This window comes from Dermacentor silvarum, chromosome 8 (assembly GCF_013339745.2).
Source record: "Dermacentor silvarum isolate Dsil-2018 chromosome 8, BIME_Dsil_1.4, whole genome shotgun sequence".
Taxonomy (NCBI): domain Eukaryota; kingdom Metazoa; phylum Arthropoda; class Arachnida; order Ixodida; family Ixodidae; genus Dermacentor; species Dermacentor silvarum.
The window spans coordinates 45,793,864-45,806,762 of record NC_051161.1 but is presented as its reverse complement, the minus strand read 5'-3'; the positions used below and the strand labels follow the sequence as shown (position 1 = coordinate 45,806,762).

The following is a 12,899-nucleotide window of genomic DNA, read 5'->3' as shown; positions in this document are numbered from 1 at the left end:
AACACCATTTCTTAGAAAACACTGCTATATTAGGTCTATATTAAACTATAGTGTCCGCTGAAAAATACATGTGCGATGTAAGTGTATGCTTTCCAGGTTGCCCTATGTTTGTGTAGTATGTTATGTATGGCTATACCTATAGTCCGTGTACTAGTCTGTGAAACTGAGAACTTCTTCATGTGTTCTCGGACAGTTCGACGCACTTGTGTTTACATATGCACATGTATGCATGTTCATGTTCTGTGGGTTCCTTGAATCATGTACAGAACTTTGTGTTAAGGCTGACGGACTGTATTTGTGATACTTTTGAGCCACATATTGCTGCAATTTTTTTACTACTATTTTTTTTTCTTTGCCAAGCGATGAGAAGTACCAGGTGGCACCTAAAGGCACCAACCTACCCTATTACACCATGTAAAAAAAAAGCAGGTTCTGCATCTCAGAAGCTCCATAAAAAGAATCTGAGATGTCCTGTGCAGTGCGTAAATTGCACAAATTGCAAGAAGACAAGCCCACTTTTCGACACGTTGCCTACATCGTGAAACATTGTTTGTTCGACGATTGTTGGTCGCATTCTACAGTAGAACGACATCAACCTTTCGTATAATGTAACTGAGGAGGAGCACCTAATTGCAAAACAATCGGGCTAGAGGCCACATGTCCTTATTGCCATATTAGGTTTAGCCAAGCGTCCACGTTAGCTAATGAAGCGCACTTAGTACTTTTCTTCTTGCTCTTTAATACTTGGGATATGACACATGCTAATGAAGCTGCATCTGCGACGGCACATATGTTCTAAAGCGTACCGCATCGTATACAGGAGCCGGTACACACCATGTCATATATTCCCCCTAATTGCCTTTGGGTTCATCATTCAGCAACTGCGTTTGATACATGGATCGATAAAGAATCAGAAATGTCGTCCGCGTTATTTTTTTTTGTCTGTCGCATACAGACATACTGCACGCTCTACATGTCAAAAGTGCTGTACACATGCAGCGGATTATGCAACACTAATTTATATAAACTGACAGCGTAGGTTCATTAGGCTTTTACTACTGAACAGAAACCAAATACGTCAGTTATTCTGTTATGGAACGCTGCAACGTGTCTTATGCCACCTCAATGTGTATTATCGGTTATCAGGGACGTCCACTGTTTTCTAACATTGTACGTTAGCTGTATACTCTTATCTATCGCCGTAATGAAGGCAATTCGCCACGTCAAAGTGTACAGTCACTTGTCAACTTATCATACACATGTACTTTCATACACATGTACTACTCATACACATGATCTAGAAAGAAAGTAATCTTTAAGGCTTCTTCTTGCGCTCCTAAGAGAGACTGATTGTGACATATTCGAGTGAGAATACAAATTACAGAAATTAAGAGACTCTCAGGCTGAGGAACTCTCGGCGGAGCAACTATGGCGAGGCTAAGCCCGCCTTTTGCTACAATACACTACCACTGCCAGGAAACGAGCCGATCTAGTTTGTTCATTCGCTTGGTCAGTCGTTATGCTTTGCTTCACGCGTGACACCTATTAAAGACGCATACTTCAACAAACACTTTGTCTTTAAAGTTGTCATTGTGCGACGAACACACATTTTGACAACGACGATGGCAGCGACACGACGACGGTTTGACGCCACTTTGTTGACTGACAACTGAGAGAATAATTCCTCAGGAGTCTCGAAACGTATAGAGCAATCAAGAGTTTGTAAGTGCTTTCCCCTTTATTGAGTTGAGAACAAGGTTGTCACTGGAGCATTGGGATTTTTTCATAGTATCTCAAGATACTGGCCTATGTTGGATGAAAAAATATGCACCTGAAATTAAGTTTTATGAACCACCTAGTGACCAGAAGAACCACAAAATATGCGTGCATGTGAACGCGTGTTTATGTCTCAGAGAGAGAAAGAGAGAGAAAAGGCAGGGAGGTTAACCACGTGTGAGATTTCTGTGGGTCTTCCTTGCCCATTTCCTACCCTAAGGAATGAATCCTGGGTTTTACGTGCCAAAACCGCGATTTGATTATGAGGCACGCCGTGGTGGGGGACTCCAGAATAATTTTGACGCCCAGGGGATCTTTAACGCCCGTGCCCCAATGCACGGGGCACGGGCGTTCTTGCGTTTCGCCCCCATCGAAATTAGCTACCCTAATTAGAGAGCGGCAAAGAAAACAAAGAAAAAAAAGCCTGCAGAAAGTATTACAGGCGTTCACACAGGCCTCGCTATCACAAAAAGCAATTTAATGTTTACGTGGCATTCTGATGCGTTAATTTCTCACGTCAGTGGTGCAAAATTATCTCAAGACTGAGACAGGTCGTTCAACTGGTTCAACACAGCGCATAGTGCAAGCACAATGTTGTGGACACTGGCGCAGAACATGATGGATAATTGCCTCGTCACTGCCGTAAGTACAAGCTGCGATGTCGGCCACTACTATGCGGCACGCGTAGGCATTGGTGGACGTGGCCACGCCAGCCACGTCAGGCATAAATGCATGTCATATGCAATTATGAACACCATTTGAGCGGTCTGAACGCAAATACCAGTGCGCAAAGTAGTACGAATGGCCCTGCCGAGCAGTATCGATCGCCAGCAGTTTCCAACGCCGCAACCTTGATGCGGCCCCAATCCACTTCGATCGCAGCGCCGTCACAGTATTTTTCCACGTCGGGCGCCCCACTGCAAAGCATGCGCCGCCCCAGCCACTCGTCCCACTCGACCGTATTCTAGTACACTCTACTTGAAAGCCATCTGCGACGGGTGATATAGAGTCGACCTTGCGCTGTGTTTTCGCGGATTAGTTCGCGTTGATGCAAGAGGCAGCACGAAGGTCAATTGGCTCGCTGCTGCGGTCGCGCTCGCTCTCTCAAGCGTTTTGACAGCGAGTTTCCACAGTCATCGAGTGAGATGTGTTCATGTTTGCTTGTGCGCGCGTGACACCATGCTTGGTGTCACGCGCGCACAATTTAGTTGGTGAGCCTATCTTTACAAGGTTATACGGCCGATAAAACTACTATCCTTACTTCATAGAGCTGTCCACTAATTTGCTATCGCAATCGAAGCTTCGCCTTTCGGGTGAAACTGCGACTTTTTTTTTTTTTTGGTACTGTTGCCCATTTGGACGTTGCCTATATTTCCCAAGTCCGCAATAAATCGTTTAATTTACTCATTTTATTTCACAATACTTACAATTTCGTTTACGTCATGATGATTTGAGAAACCAGCCACATAGCGACTTCCTTTGTTGCCATGATTTTCCAGCTAACTCCCTCGCAACAAATTGCAGCTTCACGCTTTCTTAATTTTGGCCAAATGCGTCAATTTTGATTTGTTTCGTTTAAATCTGACTTTATTATTTATATTAAAAATTCTAGTCTTGGTGCTGCTATGCCAAGTGATAATTACGTGTTCAAGGTCCTACATGCGTGTAAGTCATGAATATATTTCGCATAAACGAAGACAAGAAATACATTATCGGTGATATCACATTTACTAGGCCTGCTCGTATTCAAGATTACAAGTTTCTTCCACCTTACACACATTGCATTTCTACATTCCTTCAAGAAGCAAAGCAGTATGTTACATTTCTCGCACTCAGCACATGCAATCCTACAACGCTTTGTTCCAATGTCCTGTAAAGAAGGCTTTGACACTATACTTCATGCAGAGAAGCAGTACTCACAGGCACACAAAACGCTATGCAGTGAAGCCTTACGCATGTCATCGCTTTGTGCTAGGCGAGCCATCATCGGGCGTTGGCAGTCTTTCAGCGAGTACAGTCGACCACAATATTTTACGGACCACGGGATCTGAAAAAAAAAGGAAGACAAAAAAAAAAAGAAACGCTGGATATCTCCGCAAACCCACAACGCAGCCGGGCATTCACATTTCTAGCCTCTACTAGTGTACGTGAACAACTTGGGGTGTATGGTTTTACGGGCATCTGTTACAGGCTGCTCGGAAATTCAATGTTTTCTGAGATCCAGTAGCGCGCAAACATTTGTGGTTGACTGTACTTCGGGGCAATCAGTGAATTCCACAAAGGTAGTTGTTTGTTGCGTCTTTCTTGCATCGGTGACATAAACTAGCGCGCGTGTAATCCTCTCAGTGTCATAAATGTCGATGTCATATGTCATATGTCAGAAAATATCAATGACAAAATGTCAATGCCATAAACAATATCATTTGTGCGGGAATGATACTGCGTGCATAAAAACGACAAAGCTGCCTATCATTTCTCCACGTAGTCACCCATCGAGCACGAATATACTGACCAGGGCCCGAAATATGCAAGGATGCCTTTTATTTTCCATTTTGCCATTCGTCATTCGCTCGCAAGAAGACGCACCCCACTATTGCCGATAAGGGCCACTTAGTGCGACGGATGATAGGAATTGATTAGAATTGGACGAAAGAAAAAACATAACACGGCCTCAGTGTGCATGGTTCTTGACAGTAAGCTTCCTGAATTAGTTAATAGTTGACTACTGATGGCTACTGATTATTGTTAATGTTAACTACTGATGAACTACTCGTCAAGCTTTCCTCTAATTTTTTTTAATGCATCCTGTCCCCATTCATTTTTTTTTTTGTTTGATGGGGACAACCCGAAGGATCACGTGAGAACTATGTTTTATTGCTTCCAATTCCGATAATTGTTTTTTAGGAAGGTCTATTTTGAACGTTTGCGCGACCTGCTCATATTCACCATTTCACCGCGTTGGGCGACGACATAAAAGAAAAAGCACCAAAGAAAACAAATGGCTGTAATAATTCACAACGCAAGCGTCGGGTCGTGTTGACGCGGACTTTTCCAGGGAATCTCCTTTTGGCTGGCACAAGTGCAGGCCCAGCATCGCTAAAATACCTCCCAAGAGCGTTGTGCCCGAAATGGAAAGTAACACACTTATTGGCCTTCTTGTACGTTCCTCGGCAAAGCAGCAAACGCGGCGCCCCACGCAAGCGAATTGGGCAACACCGGAGTCACAGCTGCAGTATAAACCCGCGCTAGACGAGAGTGCCGTGTGCAGAGGACAGAAAAAAAAGAAGGAAAAAAAAAAGCAAAGAACAAAAGAGTAGCTTTAGCACGCGTGCGACCACGCGGACAATGCACGGGGCTCGGGGTCCGCGCCGACTGCGTTATTTGAGCCGTTGCCAAGCGCATGGGATGAGCAGCTCTCGAAGAGGAGACCGGCCGTCTAACTGGCCGGCTGCTGCTTCTGTTCTTTTGCCGCTTCCGACAGCCCAGCCTCGCGACAACCGAGGCGTGCGACAGCCTGCAGTGACGTCAAAGAGACGACACCGTCATGATACGCTAGCTATACCTCCATCTTTCCTCCTCTCTCCCTTCTCTTCCTGACTGCGTGCTGCTCTGACAGAGGCAAGAAGGGCCTCACTACAGTTGACTGCGACTCGCCAGTCACGATCACTGCGCCAACTGGTGGAGAAACTCTCTCTCTCTCTCTCTCTCTTTCGACTCGGGTTTCTCTCCTTTTTGTTCTTGACTCTTGCTCGCTTTTTGACTGCTTCTGTTTTCGTCCTCCGTCACGCCAGCCATGCCAGCCAGTCCCCCGCGACGGACGGCCGCGTCATTTCTGTATTATTCTCACCTCGACACGTGCCGTACCCCTTCTCTCCAACGAACGCGACGTCGCCTTCGTTTCTTGTTTGGCTCGCGCAGCGGTGCCGAGGCCGCCTTTCGGGGCAAACAACAACACCGCGGTACGTCGCTTACGTAAACTGCTCGCCTAGCTGGAGAGCGAGTCGGGGAAAGCTGGCAAAAACAGGAAGAAATGCGCACCTGCTGTCGCTAGAATGGGATCTCCGTAACACTCGCCGACAGACGCGACTTCGCTTGTCGTGCAGCTAAGCGTCCGGTCATTTCGGTCATTCTCTCTCGACCTTGCTTATGTTGCCGGTGTTCTCTCTTTTTTTCGCCAGTTAGTCCCATTTTTTTCTCGCAGTCTCCTCGAATTGCCGACATGCGAGCGAGGACAGCTCTGATTTGAGCGGTGTCCTAGCAACTTCAGTTGGCTATATAGTAAGCGGTGGCACAAAATTGACATCTTGCAAAAACTCTATAAGTTGGCTTTCCTGCAAGGATGTTTTCCAACTGAGAACTCTCGTTCCTAGACTGCTTTTCTCGTTCTAGTAAGTGCTTTCGCCCCTGAACATTCCAGCGAAGGCGCACGAGCACCACAAAGGCTTTTCAAAAAAAAAAAAAATTATGCGCGAATGTCTCGCCTGATTGTAAGCTCCGCGGTGTACAGAGAGAAAGGGAGAAACGAAATAGAGGAAAGGCAGGGACGGGTGTTGAATGGAAAGAATAGTTCGTTCTGCCAGCCTGTGGTGGAGGTTATTTGGTTGGAAAACATACTTGCTCGCGCATGCGCAGTAACATTGTTGCAAAACGTCAATCTTCTCTGCAAGCTTTTGGAGTTCAAGTCGCACTTCGAGGATACATTTTGATTGACATTCGGCGAAAATAAGGGTGCTTCGTTTCGCAACACTGCAAATACGGCGCAGCGATGGAAGCGAGAAAGTCGAAAGGGCACATACCAGGCGATAACCCAGCTATCGGTTGCACTCGAGGTTCAGTGCATCGTCACTTAGGAAATAATGTTGCATAGAGAGAGAGAGAGGAAGAGAGAGAGGCAAAGGAATGACAGGGAGGTTAACCAGGTAATATCTACTGTCGGCTACCGTGTACAGGGGGATGGGGAAAGGGATACGATATAGATGAGAGAAAAAGAATACGAAACGAAGAGAAAGAAATAAGCCCACACACAAGATGTTTCATAAGTGTCTACGGACATCTGAGGCGTAAACAAGTCTCACGTACGATGTTTCGTAAGTGTTTACGGATATCTGGGGTTTGTTTACGCCAGCTCAGAACATCTGTTGTTACATGTTGGTCTTTCGTACACAGGTACGAAAGAACACAGTATTGGCGATTCTTTGATCGTTATAATTTTGTATAATACTGCTGCCATCAACATGAATTGGTAGATAATATTGACGCATACGTACCCGTGGCCTTACCAACAAGATACACCAGAAACTAACAACCCAACAACCCCGAACACTATGTGACCACACATTTTGCACGTTATTAATTACTAGATTGTACTGCCGCGTCAATTTAATCACCTAGTGCGTATTGTTTCCAGTACAGTGGAGTAGCCGCCAATAATTTTTTCGTTACTGAGATCTTATTAATCATCATCATCATCAGCCTATATTTCATGTCCACTGCAGGACGAAGGCCTCTCCCTGCGTTCTCCAAATACCCCTGTCTTGCGCTAGCGTATTCCAACTTGCGCCTGCAAATTTCCTAACTTCATCAGCCCATCTGGTTTTCTGCCGACCTCGACTGCGCTTCCCTTCTCTTGGTATCCATTCTGTAACCCTAACGGTCCACCGGTTATCCATCCTACGCATTACATGGCTTGCCCAGCTCCATTTCTTCCGCTTAATGTCAACTAGAATATCGGCTATCCCCGTTTGTTCTCTGATCCACACCGCTCTTTTCCTGTCTCTTAACGTTAGTCCTAAGATTTTTCGTTCCATCGCTCTTTGTGCGGTCCTTAACTTGTTCTCGAGCTTCTTTGTTAACCTCCAAGTTTCTGCCCCATATGTAATTCGAATTATCTAATATATGATTAGGTAATTGTAATTAATTATGTAACTCGAGAAGTACTGTTCTAATTATCAAAGGGTCAATGAGAAAATTGTAGAGCAACTCGAAAAACTCCCGATACAGCTTTCTGTTACTCAATACGTGCTACATAAATGTATTTTTCTGAGTGTGAAAGAAGCCCGCGAATACACGCTGAATTGCCCCGCGACTGGCCGCTCGAGGCACTTTGTGTGTATTCGCGGGCTTCTTTCCCACTCGGAAAAACACATTTATGTCAATATTATTAATGACAATAATTAGGACAGTACTTCTCGATTTAGATAATAATTACAATTACCTAATTAAATCTCAGTAACGAAAAAATTACTGGCGGCTACTCCAATGTACTGGAAAGAATACGCACTAGGTTTGCTTCGCGTAACGCCATTCCTGCCATTCCTCCTTTTTTAAATCGTGCTGCGTGATAGGTGCATGGGACACCCTGTATGTCGTATTTGCATTCTCACATCTTGGAATTGCAGTTAGAGCTGCAAAATTCTATAAATAAAAAATTTAAATAAATAAACAGAAATTGCAGAAAGGCAGCAGACGCCTGCTGTTGTACTTCTTAACTCCTGTACATTACTTCAAACATATTGTGTCAATATAGTACTGAGTAATTTCGTTAATTTCTAGATTCATAAAAGTATTTGTGTAAAGCACGTTTCAAATGGTACGAATTTGAGTGCGTTTTCGCACTTGCAAATTTGCAGTTGTGGCAAATGGGTGGAGAAAACCATCCCCAACCACCCCGACCGCGCAGGCCCTCCGCGTGGCGCAAGGTGTTAGCGAAGGAAAAAATCATCCCGAACCACCCCAGGTTTTGGTGAACAAAATTTGAATTTCTTACAGTTAAATTTGTCAGAAAAATGGTAAAGTACTACTTAACCACAACTTACAAACACGGTGGCGTCGGATTGTAATTTGAATGTAGGAGAAAACATAATTCTGTTACAAGGACACTCAAACACCCCCAAGCCCCTTTTCCACCATTTCTACCATACCAACAGCGGCGCGCTCGGGTAGTTTACTTGCGAATTTGCTATCCAGATGGCGCTCGCATCCTCGGCACGTCAAATTGGGACTTAGCTAGCCTAATGCGTTTTGGACACGCGCGCGCGTCGGGACTTAAGTTGCCCCTGGAAAAACGTCTTCCCAGCAATGTACTTCTGTTTAAAAGTGAAGCCGACTTTAAGGGGATAGGTGTAAGCTTGGTTTTAGTAAGCTGGCTTTCCCACGTTCTGTGTTGCGGTGAAGCCCACTGAAACAAAAATGCGATGCAAACGAGGCCCGTAACGCTATCGCGTTCCACTCTTGAAGGCGAAGCTTAAGCGCCCTCCAATTTTTACGTACAGTTTCACGTACCACCTACTCTATGGTTCGAATCTCGAACACCACCTGTGGCAAAATGTTTGGGCTCCATAGCTTATATAGTGTTTAGTGCGTCGGGGGGATAAACGGAGGTCAAGGGGGGGGGGGGGGGGGGAGTAGTGAGTGGGCAGGTATGCAGTCGCAGGCACATAGAGACAGAGACTCACAGTGGTGTGAGGAAAACCGTTTTCCCCAACGAAGTTAAGGAAATAGGGCAATCTTAGTAGCACTCTATCATGACGCTTAAGGTGACCACCGTATTCTTCAGATATCCCACACCTTGATTCTTCCATCCAATCATTTATTTATTTATTTATTTATTTATTTATTTATTTATTTATTTATTTATTTATTTATTTATTTATTTATTTATTTATTTATTTATTTATTTATTTATTTATTTATTTATTTTCAACTACTGCAGCCCTATGCAGGGCTAGTGCAGGAGTGGGGTACATAAATACATAAATGTATTCTACCCCTGGGTACGGGAGTAGAATACATAAATGAAATAAGTAGAACAGTAACATCACACTAATGCTTCTACAAAATCGGATGTCGCCATTTCACGAACGCAACCGGGTAAATCATTCCAGCATTCAATAACTCTCAGAAAAAAACTGTATTTGAATATGTTAGTGCGCGGAAAAAAGGGCTTTAGGTTAAGGTTGGGGTCACGTCTAGTCGGAAGAGCACTAGCATGCCCGATGTAGCTATCATTAGATAGTCGGCAAGACGAGCGAACAAATGAATGTAACAGTTTCAAACAGTCAATATCACGTCTGGTACACAAGTGAGGTAACTTCAAAGAGGTCATTGCATATGAGGGTGAAAAATCTCGGTCATAGCGAGGGTGAATGAAACGAGCAGCATTCCTTTGGACACATTCAATTTCATTCAATTTCACTTTATATGGATGCCATACGCATGAAGCGTACTCTAATATAGGGCAAATTAGTGTTTTGTACATTAGTAATTTAGTTCATTTTGGAGATTTAGATGACGTTCGTCTTAAATAACCTAATTTTTTTAGTGCTTTAGAGGTAACGTAATCTATATGATGTGACCACTGCAAGTTAGAGCACTGCACGGGCCGATTTTTGCGGCCCGGGCCCGGCCCGGGCCCGTTTTTACATTGGGCGGCCCGCCCGAGCCCGATCAAAACTTTTATGGCGAGACCCGAGCCCGGCCCGGGCCCGGAAATAATCTACGTTACCCGCCCGGCCCGGCCCGCCACCCCTTTACCTTAAGCCCGAGCCCGGCCCGAGACCGAAAAATACATGTTTTTCAGAGTTGAGAAGCCCGAGAATAACTCGCAGAAAGCCCGAGCCCGGCCTAGGCCCGAGTCAAAAAACCCGAGCCCGGCCCGGCCCGGCCCACGGGCCGGGCCGGGCCCGGGCTTTCGGGTAAGCCCGAGCCCGTGCAGTGCTCTACTGCAAGTTGCTTGTGAACATAACGCCAAGGTATTTGTACGTCTGCGCCCGGGGAACTGTTCTGTTGTTGAAAGCGTACGCATGCTGTGATGGAGAATGGCTGTTTGTAAATGACAATCATACTGTTTTTTGAAAGTTTATGCGCATCTGCCAATCCGAGCACCATCATCAAAACTGCCTGAAAGAATCCTGAAGTAAAGTGTGATCATTAGAAGAAGTTATTACCTGGTAAAGCACGCAGTCGTCGGCATAGAGACGAACTTTGGACCTAATATTGCTGGGAAGGTCATTTATAAAAATCAGGTAGCAGGGGTCTGAGAAAGGAGCTTTGCGGAACACCAGATATTACTTTTATTGGTGAGGATGAGTTGGAATTAAATGAAACGAATTGGGAGCGTGAATTGAGAAAGCTAGCTATCCAGTCAATCAATTGAGGATTATTTAAAATTACGTTTAGTTTACTTAGAAGCTTGTTGTGTGTAACAGTGTCGAAAGCCTTAGAAGAATCTATAAATAACGCATCAATTTGATTACCAGTGTCTAAATTGCTAGCAATGTCATGTGAAAATTCTACCAGTTGTGTTATTGTGCTGAAAACCACGACGAAATTCGTGTTGTATGTTGGACAGAAGGTCGTTCGATTCAAGATACTCAGTTATATGTTTATGAATGATGTGCTCCAGCAGCTTCCCGGAATTGCAGGTAAGCGATATGGATCTATGGTTGGACAGAAGATATCTATTGCCTGATTTATGCAGAGGCACGACTTTAGCCAACCTCCAGGACTCGGGGACGGTACTTGAAGACAAGGATCCAAGTACCAGAACTACCAGAACTATCCAGTTCTGGTAAAGATCTGGTGTGATCTCTACCAGAACTGGATTGCCCCATCCACTCATTCACACTCTCACTTCCAACCTGAATAAACTATTTGCCGATGGCCAAAAATATATTCATACGGGAGCGCTTATGACTCTAAAAAATGTGTTAGTGTGGTTTATTCGTTTCGATATGCAGTACATACTGTTGCAGCGCACATTGAAAAAGAAGAAAGGGGGGGGGGGGATGGGGCGAGCGGGGGGGGGGGGGTGCCAACATCATTTTTATCATCATATATGGGGTTTAATGGCGCAAGGGCCAATAATGGCCAAAGAGCGCCAGGCCAGTGTTAATGAGTTTGAATTGATGCGATGAAATACGAGTGGTGGATATGACGTGGCTGTAAGGGGGCCTAAAAATAGTCGCTGTAAAGTGCATAAAATCTACAGGTAATAAGATTATGGAAATGACTGATGGCGTGTGCTATGAGCATGAAATATGCATTGCAAATAAATGTTACTATTTGCAAAGTAAGTCCGATGCGAAAATTGGCATGAAGCACTATTGCCTCAACAGAGCCCTTGAACATAAAGGCCTGGAGGCATGCGCTATACTGAGCACTATCGCAACAGCATCCTCTGGCGGGAGGATGTGCTACGAATATCTAGGGCTAATCACATGTAGTACCACGTCATTCAAAAAACCTAGGACTGCTTTGGTATTAAAAAGTGGTTCTTTGCCAAGAAACATACTGGGATGGAGAGGGATATGGTAGCGGTATGCAAGAGGAAAGTGTTTCCTTCTCTCTGTTTCGGCTTCCCGGCACTCCAAGAGGACATGGAGGACGGTCAGCCTCTGACCACATCGGCCACAGGTTGGAGGCTCGTTACCAGTCAACAGAAAGTTGTGAGTACCATATGTGTGTCCTATTCTGAGACGGCAGAATAGGACATCAGTTCGTCGTGTTTTAGTTGTACAGGGCCAGAAACCTAACTGTGGCTTAATCAGGTGGAGTTTATTATTTGTTTCACTCTCCCACAGGCGTTGCCAGTGGTTTCGCAGTTTCCTTCGCAAAAAAGGCTTCAGATCTGTGGCGGGAATAGTACTGCTAAGATTAGTAGCTTCAGATGTAATTGATGTGGCCATTTGGTCTGCAAGCACATTACCTTCGATGGATCTATGACCAGGAACCCAGCATATTGTCACATGTCTACCAGATGAGTAAATATTGCACAAATATGAGTAAAGTTCAATGAAAACAGGATTTTTGTGTTTCCTTAAAGACATTAGTGCCTTTACGACACTTAAGGAGTCCGTGAATATTATTGCCTTCTGTAGTTTTAATTTCCTAATGTGTTTAATCGCAGACAGTACTGCATAGGCTTCTGCAGTGAAGATACTTGTATAAGGGTTCAATACGTCTGATTCAGAGAAAGATGGACCGACGGCCGCGTAAGATACACCAGCATGGGACTTTGACGCGTCGGTGTAGAATTCAGGGCAACAGTACTTCGATTGGAGTTCACGGAAATGTATTGCGATTTCGAGTTCAGGAGCGTGCTTTGTGACCTCCACAAAGGATAC

At 44.8% G+C, this 12,899-nt stretch overlaps 1 protein-coding gene across 3 annotated transcripts in view; it reads right to left on the bottom strand.

Moving 5' to 3' along the window:
- The window catches only part of LOC119461140 (cytochrome P450 3A29), a 278,911-nt gene that overhangs the window by 98,968 nt on the left and 167,044 nt on the right, over positions 1 to 12,899 (bottom strand). Inside the window, exon 1 of one of the 3 annotated variants that reach the window (XM_049671787.1) lies at positions 4,723 to 5,194. The exons of the other annotated variants lie outside the window; for them this stretch is intronic. The gene's annotated coding sequence lies outside the window, so the exon portion shown is untranslated. Of the gene's footprint in view, positions 1 to 4,722; positions 5,195 to 12,899 lie in introns of those variants that run through there. 3 annotated transcript variants of the gene reach the window in all.